At 34.5% G+C, this 10,944-nt stretch overlaps 1 long non-coding RNA gene across 1 annotated transcript; it reads left to right on the top strand.

Annotated features, from left to right (window-relative positions):
- The first annotated feature begins 1,099 nt into the window (after window positions 1–1,099).
- Window positions 1,100–4,247, top strand: LOC121982740. The gene is made up of 4 exons (XR_006112220.1): window positions 1,100–1,762; window positions 1,836–1,970; window positions 2,544–2,607; window positions 4,045–4,247. It is a non-coding gene; the product is annotated as an uncharacterized LOC121982740 (long non-coding RNA).
- Window positions 4,248–10,944: the final 6,697 nt, after the last annotated feature.

The raw sequence follows: 10,944 nt of genomic DNA, 5'->3' as shown, positions 1-10,944 counted from the left end.
CCCGATTTAGCCTTAACAATTTGTAATGCTTGTTAACAAGGAAAACAAACTAAATCAACTCATAAACCAACCAATCAAGCTCAAAGCAATTCAATACTTGAATTATTACACTTAAACTTATTTGACTCACATGGAATTAAATCAATAAATGGAAGAATAAACTATTTAGTAATAATTGATAATTATTCAAAATTTACCTAGTAAAATTCTTAAGAAATAAAGATGAAACATTTGAAATCTTTATTAATTTTTGTAAACAAGTAAAAAATGGAAAAACTTAAAAATCAAAAGACTTAGGAGTGATAATGGTGGTGAATTAAAAAATCATAGGTTCAACAATTTTTTTTTAGAAAATGGTTATCACCACGAATTCTCATATCCTAAAACACCTCAACAAAATAGAATAGTAGAAAGGAAAAATAGAACCCTATAAGAAGCCACTAGGACAATGCTTAATGAATATCAACTACCCAAATATTTTTGAACAAAAGCTGTTATTACAGCCTATTACGTACAAAATAGAACAAAAATAAATAAAAAATATAATAAAACTTCTTTTGAAATTTACTATAATAAAATACCTAAGATTAAATATTTTAATGTATTTAGTTATTCAACTTATATATTAAATATAAGAAAATACTTAGGAAAATTTACTTCAAAATTAGAAAATAGAGTTTTTGTAAGATACTCCCTAAATAGTAGAGGTTACAGAGTTTACAATAAAAACACATTAAGAATTAAAGAAACAATAAATGTAAAATTTGATGAAAACACTAACTCTAGAGAACTTAACCAAAATCAAACTCAATATCTGTAAGATACGACAAATTAAATAATAGGTGTTATTGGGTGAATAACCTTATTCAAAATTTTGGGAATTTTTAAAAAATTTTCGAGAATTAAACGGAGTCCGTATGACATGTTTTAAGAGGAAGGATTTATTAGGCTAGAAGAAAACCTGTTTAGATATCCCAATTAAGTTGGAAGTTGATTGGATTAATTAACCTAATGTTAAAAACATTTAACCTAAGTTAATTTAATCAATACCTAAGTATAAATATACTTACCTAAGCTTGCTCTGGATTTCTTCCTTTATTTCCCCGATCTCCTCCGCCACCTCCCTCGCGATCTCGCCTCACGGCCACAACTCGATCGCCGATGCTGACTGCTCCAGCGCTAACAGTTGAAGCACCTCCTGATGATCAGCTGATGACATAGTCGTCAGTGGCCGTCCTGAGAACCATGGATTTTCTTCTCCTCCATCGCCACCCGATTCGCCGATGTCGGTCATCACCCCTCTCTTGATCTGCCGCCCATCTCCTGATCCGCCGCCACCATGCCTTCCAATTGCCGACGCTGGCTGTCGCCTACCTATTCCTGGCCATAAACACCAAGTACTCATCGGGAGTGGAGCCGAGCACCCTGATCCGACCCCTTCGGTTGAACCCTAGTTGTCAATCTGACGCCATTGATCACTGGCATTAGTCGTGGCATAACTAACTGTCGTCACTCTTCCGGCCACAGGAAGGTATGTTGTGTCATTGATTCTTGTTTCCCCTTTTCTTTTCTCGATGTTAGACCCTAGCAGCTAGTGTTGCATTTACCCAAGGCTGACAGCTACCACTCTTCTCCTTGATTCATCTCTACCACCGCCTGATTGCCATCGCCAATCATCACCCATAACTTGCCTAGTCCTTGCTTCGGCCATGAGAAGGAGGTTGCTCTTTGTCGGAGAGAAATCTGTCGATACATAATTGAGGTAAGGATGCTTAGTGTCAATTTGGTAGCGATATGAATTTGTAGCGATTTGATTTCCATTTTTGTATCGGGAGATTGTGATTTGTAGTTTGGCCAGCCACTATAGCTCCGACCGTTGTTTTTCCAGTAGCAGCTTCATCTAGTTTTGGCCACTATTTCCAACAACAAGTCTCTCTTGCTATAAGTCAACAGCGATGCATTCAGATTAGGTATGATTAGTTCACTCATTTTTCCTATCACGTGTGGTAGTTGATACAATGGATTGAATAATGGGTTAATTGATTATAGGAGTGATTCCATTTCTAAAAAGAATGGGAGTTGTTGTTAATGGATGATGTTGTTAATTAATCTTTGATTAGTAGCAATGGGTTGTTGAGTTGTGATCGGTTGTGGTTTGATGAATTAGTTGATGATGGGATTAATACAGAATTAATTTCATTTTCTGTATTGGAATTGTTAATTAAATTGATGTTGTGACTAATGAAATCATTAAATTGATGTTGTGAGTTAATTAGTGATTAGTGGATATAAAAGGCTTTATGTTAGGGTTTGGTTAGTGTTTGCTTGATGATAATTAAGAAGTTGAGTAACTCAAGGATTAAATGATTGGATTAATTGATGATTCATGTATAAACCTAATCTAATCAGGTTGTAATATGATTAAGGTTAATTGGGGGATTACTTAAAGATCATGTTCGATTAGAGTTACCCTAATTAGATTGAGGATTTTATTTAACTATTTACTATACATGTAATTAGCTAAATACATTATGTGATCGCAGGACTTTGATTCGGGACAAGCGTCTCGACATGGGATTATTTGGCATGATCGATAGATAAAGGCAGGTATTTCTTTCTTGGCCTTTTTAGTTCTTTGAACTTAGTGCATGGTTATTATTTGATGGATTAGGCTGCTTTACCATAAATCCATTTGTATTGTTATCCTGCTTGATACATGTACTTGATCTTTGAGATGATCTATTTAATTCATATACAGTCTTGATTTTTAATATCTATACTCTGTTGTGCATACACATTTAGAGTATGCATCATAGGGGATGACTTGTTGACTAAATTAACATGATGATTATGCATATATTGTTGAGTATACACATATTTAGTATGTGCTATAGGAGTTATCTTGTTGACTACCCATTTGTATGTTGGGTGAGTCACATGTTTGGTATGACTATTGGAGGTTTCTTGTTGATTATACCTATGTGATTGTGCGTGCATGTGTCTGATGTATATTATTGGAGGAATCATGTTGATAGTGCCTATGTTGGCGATCTTGTGTGACTGGTGTGATTTGGAGGTATCATGTTGATTATACCTATATTGTAGGGTGCATACGTGTATGTTGTGTACGTGTCTGGTGTTGCTACTTATTATGTTTGTTGTTTAGTAGACACCAGTTGGATTTACCCATACCTATAGATATAGGTGTTAGATGGGCCATTGTACTGGAGGTATTTATGATAATTGGAGGTTGCTTTGATGATGATAATGTCGATATCATGATTACTACATCATGTTCATCATTGCACTACTTGTTGACGATCATTGCTCCCTTGTGGTATGAGCTAGTTGACAGTTTATATATATATATATATATGCTGACGACCATTGCTCCCTTGCAGTATGAGCTAGTTGTCAATCATGTTAGCTGGCCATTCATCCACTGAGGGAGAGTGGTAGCTTGCAGTGAAGTTAGTCTTGTCGTGCCACTCGGCCACTCAGCGCGCGCGCGCGCGCGCGCGGGGGGGGGGGTGATATTTGGCATTGTGAACAGTGAGGGACCCTGATGCTATGTAGTTAGATAACTACTTAGCGAACTATCCACCTCGACCACTATATAGTGACTAGAGGATAGTACAGTTGTCATAGACCCAAGCCTCTCGGCTATACTAGAGTCATGGTGTCTTGAGAGGTGGTGGGGGTGACCATGTGGCATGCATGTGCATTTGCATATGATGCGTAGTGCATCTTGTGGGGATATATTTGTATACATGTTTAGTAGATACTAGCTACATGTGATTGTGATATATTGTACTTGTTTGAGCTATGATTGTTGCATATAGTTGTCATGCTTCATACATATCATTTATTATACATGATTATGTTTAGATGTATTGATTATGTCAGATGATCATGTTCTTATTTTCCTACTGAGACTATATACTTTGATCTCCATATTTTATATAGACCATGCACTATCTTGTCTATTACCCGCTGAGTGACCCACACTCACCACTGCATTTTGTGTATTATCTTTTTGCTCAGGTAGCAAGTAGTTTGATTGTGGAGTCGCTTGAAGTATCCTGTCTGCCGGTCCCATGTCATATCGGAGAACAATGTTTATTTGTTTCTTTATGCTTTTATTGCATTTCTTTGGATTTATATTCTTAACATTGTAATAATTTTATTGTGGACTTGGTGTTTGGCCTTATGACTACTTTTGATATTTTTGATGGTTGTTGTGTAAACCTAGCCGGCTAGCAGTGGGGCATTTTGGTTTATGGGGTTCTCGCTCATTTTTTGTTGTGTTTTTGGTACAACCGTGCGGGTTGTTTATTATACAACTGCGTGGTTGTGATTATTTTGTTCCAGCAGAGTGAACTGTGTATATAACTGCATGGTTGTGCATGTTCCAGCCGTATGAGCTATTGATTATAACTTGTGAGTAGCCTTATGACATTGTATCTATGTTTCATATTGTCACTATTATAGGGGAGTTGCTATCCGTTTATCGGGTAGGGACTCCTCTGGGGCATGACAATATCAACCAATTGACTTTGTTAAGGCTAGCACTAATCAAGGGGGAGTTACTGAAAATCTAAACCAAATAGAAGACTAAGAAGACGAGCAAGAACAACCATAAGAAAATCAACAAGAACAAACTGATTTAAGAACTACAAGAGTTAGTTTAGACCATCCAATTGACCAAATATGATATAACCCAGATCAAAGGGTTCAACTAGATTAGCCTTTAAAAATCTACGTCAAATTGCATTGATCTCTAAAACTAACTCTAAAACAATAAATGAATCCCTACTTAACCTAGATTGGATTATAACTATGCAAGAAGAATTGACTCAATTTGAAAGAAATGAAGTTTGGACTTAGTACCTTTTCCTACAAATAAAAAATTCATAGAAACAAAATAGATTTTTAGAAATAAACTAAATAAAAAAAGGGAAACTATAAGAAATAAAGTCAGGTTAATAGCTAAAGGGTTCAGTTAAGTAGAGGGACTTGACTATAATGAAATCTATGCCCCAGTAGCTAGGCTTGAATTTATTGGAATGCTACTAAGTTATGAAGCCCATAAAGGATTCAAATTCTATCAAATGGATATCAAATCTACTTTCCTGAATAGACTAATCAAGGAAGAGTCTATGTAGGTCAACCACCTAGATTTGAAAATATAGATCACCTTGACCATATATTCAAATTAAAGAAACCCTTATACATTCTAAAACAAGCACCTAGGATCTAGTTTGAAAGATTATCTACATATTTAATTAATAAAGGATTCAATCAAGGATGAGTGAACTTAACCCTTTTTGTAAAAAGCCTTGAGTCAGACAATTTTATAACCTAAGTATATGTAGATAATATAGTTTTCGGATCAATAAATTTAAATTTTTACAAAAAAAATTATAACATTAATGGAACTAGAATTTGAAATGAGTCTAGTAGGTGAATTAACATTTTTCTTAGGTTTACAAATTAAACAAACTAAAGAGGGTAGTTGTGTATATCAATAAAAATACATAAAAGAATCACTTAAAAGATTTGGAATGGAAAATACTAAGGAAATAAAAATATCAATGGAAACTAACATAACATTAAATAGTGATCCAAATAGAAAATTAGTTGACCTCAAATATTACAGAAGTGTTATAAGTAGTCTCTTATATCTAACTGCAAGCTGACTTGACATTTTATTTATAGTTAGCATATGTGCAAGATACCAAACTTGTGCTAAGGAGTCTCACTTAACTAAAGTTAAAAGAATTTTTAGATGCCTAAAAGACACAATTAATGTGGGAATGTGGTACCCTAAGATAATAAACTTTGAACTTTTAGGATTCTCTGATTTAGCTTATGCCAACTGTAAATTGGACCAAAAAAGTATAAGTGGTGGATGCCAACTCCTTGGACCATCAGTTGTCAGTTCGTTTAGTAGAAAATAATACTGTGCTGCTTTATCTATTACTGAAGTAGAATATATAGCAATGGGTGAGTGTGTAGCATAATTATTATAGATGATGTACACATTGAAAGACTTTTAACTTAGAACAAAAAAATATAAAAATATTTATTAATAACATAAGTTCAATTAACTTAACCACAAATCCAGTGTATCATTCAAGAATAAAACAGATTGAAATTAAATATCATTTTATTAGGGATCACGTTACTAGAGGAGACATTAAACTCAACTATATTGAGTCCAAGTCAAATATGGCTAGCATCTTCACTAAACTACTACCAGAATCCGAGTTTGGTAATTTATGAAGAAGATTAGGAATGTCCACTATAAACTAGGACTTATTTTATTTTCAATATCAATTTTGTCTATGTTTCAAAACATATGTTTTATAAAACTTATTTTTGTTAAGTCATGTTTTCAAACTTAAATTTTTATGGGCTTAGCATAGTGCTTCCCCCTATAAAGCATGAATCTATAATTTTAAGCAACTAGCATCTAACAAGCACACTAAGATTACCTTGCTTGTGTATTCAAAAACATATAATGGTGTGAAATGCATAAGGTCTTGCCTGAACTTCAGATGTTTATATCAGTGCATCAATATAAGTCTGGGAAAAAAATACCACAGTAAAGTGATCAAGTTAAAGGAAATCTTCTTAATAAATAATTAGCTGGATAATTTTACTTAACCTGACTAACCAAGTGAATACTATTATCTTTTGGATAGTTAGCTAGTAACTACAGGTTAGACATTTAATGAAGGATGAATCATAGATGATTATTTAAAGAAATATCAGATTAAGGGTAAGGATCTGTTTTGAATTTTTTATTATTTATATCTTTTGAAAAATACTTAGAAAAATCTCTTGAAAAATACTTGGAAAAATTTCTTGAAAAATACTTTGAATATTGCTTTAATATTTTAAAAAATATTTTGAAAAATACTTTGAAAATTTTCTTTGAAATATTTTGAAAAATGCTTTGAAATTTGTATAAAAAATTTCTTTGAGATATTTTGAAAAATACTTATAAAATTTCTTGGAAATATGTTAAAAATGTTTGAAAATTGCTTTAAAAATTTTCTTTGATCTATTCTAAAAAATATTATGAAAATGCTTTGAAAAATGCGTTGAAAAATCTCTTGGTAAATAGTTTAAACTTAGAAAATATTTGTTAAAATACTACTTTCAAAACTCTTCTGGAATATGTTTATCAAAATTCTTTGAAACATTCCTTGAAATATTATTTCAAATACTTTGCAAATTTTTTTTAGAAATTCCTTCAATTTCACTTAGTGTTTTTGTTTTGAAACTCTCCTCAAAATAGATCTAAAAAGTAAACTTGTTTTTCTACTTATAGTAGATATTAACTGCTGACTGTGTATGTTATGTATTTGTACTATGCATATTTATTTTGATAAATACCAAAGAGAGAGGGTAAGGGTTTAAGTGTGAAAAAATGTGAAACATCCTAAAAATCATAACCCAACAAATGATTAAGAGAATGAACAAAATGCTAATTTATGTTCTCTTAAACATTGTAACAACCCACCCTTCTTACTACTACTCTCTAAGGGCGACCGTTACCTAACTACTACTCTACTTACTAGTGTCACTGATGCTATTATTAGCAATACTTAGATTTATCACGGTTCAGAGGAATTCCTACCGAAAAATTTCGACAGAGTCTCCCCTGTACCGGTGACCAAATCCATAGTACATAAGATATATACGCAGCCACAAGCGGCTGGAACTCATTTTTCACAACCACGCAGTTATAAAAACAACAGTAAAAACAACCAACTATATCACTCCACAAATAATTAAAGTGACTAAATGCATATGTGGAAATAAACTCAACTACAATCTCACAACTTCATAATAGTGTTAAAGAAAAGAACTAAGGCATAAACTCTAATCAAATAGGTCCTGCAGGTTTGGTAGCACTCTCTGGATCTCTCCATAGTCCAGTCACCACACACCTTCATCAACACCACCACCCTGTCGTCTCCCTTTATATCTTAGCTTTTCCTTTATCTGCATTAGGAGGAAAGAAAACAGAACTATAAGCGAAAACGCTTAGTAAGTACTAATCTATCTCACAAAAACTCGAAGTGCATAAAAAGAATGCAACAATACTAAAACTGGAATGCTAAAAGCAAAGCTGCATGTACTCATGGTATGCAGAAATAAAACTGAATACTAAACATGCTCACTAACTGACAGGAAAGTAATGAAACTACTACTCTAGGCTTAGAATTAAAGAACTAAACTTTTATTGATTCTAAGCATAAACTTATTTCATTTTCTTATATCTCTATACCAGAAATTAATCTTTTAATTTCTCTTTCACTTTCTTCTTCTTACTTTCTTTTCTTTTCTTCTTTGGGCCCAGGCTTAGTACCATCTTTGTTTTGCGCGCTCTCTAATAGTGACTGGGGTAACGAGCCTCCAGCCCTATAAGGATAAAGACCTCGGTCTTACCAGGGCCAAGACCTCGGAATTGGTCTCTTGGATTTGTTTAACGACAACCTCGGAAGTCGGGTACTAGCCTCTTACTTTAATTTACTAGTTATCTCTTTTTAACTAGACTCTAGTCTTTTTCTTTTTACTCAGTTTTCTCATAATCCTTTATTAGAGTTTATTGGAATCCTTTAGATATACCTAACAAGTGTAGGATTACAATTAACTAAGCATGCCATATAAAAACAATACAAGGGAAACAAATCTAGACTCTCTCTAAGCATGTTATAAAACAAAGCAACAGAAAAGTAAATCTGAACTTTCTAAACATGCTGTAAAACAAAGGAAAAGAAAGCATATATGAACTTACTAATCATGCTCTAGAATAGAGCAAAAGAGAGTTAGTTTGAACTTTTAAAACATGCTGTGATAAGAGCAAAGAAAGCTAATCTAATCTTACTAATCATGCTATAAAATAGAGCAAAAGAGAACTAATTCAAACTTGCTAATCATGCTATAAAATAGAGCAAAAGAAAGCTAACTTGGACTTTCTAAACATGCTGTAAAATAGGGCAAAAGATAGCTTATTTAGAATTCTTAAACATGCTGTGATAAAAGCAAAAGAAAGCTAATCTAACCTTACTAATCATGCTACAAAATAGAGCAAAAAGAAAACTAATTTGATCTTGCTAATCATATTACTAAATTTACATTGTTACTCTAAACTATACATGGTCAAAGTGCCCCTAATTAAATCAGGAAATTGTCCTAACCCTTAGATCAGTGACCAAACATTTGTGGTAAGAATCTGGAACAGAACTGTGTAACTAGACACAATAGTAGCATAAAATCTAAGTACGCAGAACGTTTGATTTGCTACCCAAAATCTGAAAGGTTTCTTTCAGTTTAGTGGCACGGCAGGAAAATAAACGAAAGAGACCTAACTGCTACATGTTGCTATCCATTGCAGTGTCCACAAAGAACCCACGAACTAGTCATGCTCTTCTTTGTGCTCACTGTCTGCCCACAGAAACACATGGACAACAATTACCTAACCATTAATTCACGGTAGAAAAACGAAAATGGCAGCAATCATCTAAAACAAAGAAAACCACTTATCTAAGGGTTTCATCTTTATTCATGTAAATAAAATCTACACCACAGCAATCATCCAATCAAGGAAAACTCACGGCAGAAAACTAAAGAAACCAAAAATCTTTACAACGTGCTTGAATTCAAAATGAACAAAGAACACAATTTCTTGACATTAACATGCTATGCTCATGAAAAGGAAAGGGCAACTTGCTGTGCAGCCCAAATACTAAGTCTAGGGTTCATGCTAGGCCTCGGAAGCAAGGAAAAATCAAAACGGAAAATCCGAAACAACTCCTACCGCAGGTGAGCAGTACTTACCTCGTTCTTGCGCTTACAATCGAGAAGAAGAAAGGGGAAGACTTTTAGGGCTCGGCGGCTTGCAAAATTTTGGCTTCCTCTTGTACCCGCGAGCTCCTCTCCGTCGGGATAACCACCCACGGTGAAGGATGACAGGAATAAGGCTTCGCCGGCGCCGGAGACCCAAGACCTAGCTTCCTCTTGGTTTCCGCCGAGAGAGACGGTGCTGTCCCGAGGGAGAAGGGGAGAAACAATTTCAGGAGAAATTGTTTTGGGTTTTGGAAAATCAAAACCTAATTCAATTTCTTATATTCGGGTTAAATCAAAATTATACTACAAACTTAATTCTTTCCATATAAGTTTAACAAAAATCTTGTAGCTCAGCTGGTTAGGCTGGTTTTGCTTGGGTCAGTCCGACCTAAGGTCGTGGGTTCGAACCTCACCTTCAACGATTTTTGCCTAAACTTCTTTTGTTTTGTAAAAATACTAAACGACTTCCAAAAATTACGTAAAAATACTCTAAAAATTTCTAAAAATCTCTAGAATATTTTAAAAGCATTTCCAAATATTTTTATGGACATTTGGAACTTGAAATAGGGAAGATTGGGTCGTTACAATCCCCCATACCTCATAAAAAGTTCGTCCTCGAACTTAGAATAGCTTTGGATACTTCTGTCTCATACTGTCCTCCCGCTCCCAAGTGATTTCCTCGTGCTTCTGGCTCTGCCAGACGACCTTCACTAGTGGTACTTATTTGTTTCTCAATCTCTTGACTGCTCTGTCCACTATCTGTGTAGGTCTTCTCTCATAACTAAGATCCTCTTGGATCTGCACTGACTGAGGCTGAATCACTTGGCTCGGGTCATGGAGACACTTCTTTAGCTTGGAGACATGAAATACATTGTGTATTGCTGACATGTCTGGTGGTAAGTCCAGCCTGTAAGCTACTTTCCCAATCCTCTCCATAATCAGGTAAGGTCCTACATAGCGAGGACTTAATTTGCCCTTCTTGCCAAATCTCATCACTCCCTTCATAGGAGCGACCTTGAGGAAAACTGAATCTCCTACTTGGAATTCCAATGGCCTACGGCGTGTGTCAGCATAACTCTT

The sequence above is a fragment of the Zingiber officinale genome, chromosome 5A (assembly GCF_018446385.1).
Source record: "Zingiber officinale cultivar Zhangliang chromosome 5A, Zo_v1.1, whole genome shotgun sequence".
NCBI classification, from domain to species: domain Eukaryota; kingdom Viridiplantae; phylum Streptophyta; class Magnoliopsida; order Zingiberales; family Zingiberaceae; genus Zingiber; species Zingiber officinale.
Note: the sequence above shows the minus strand (reverse complement) of the source record. Positions and strands in the feature narration are given on the sequence as shown.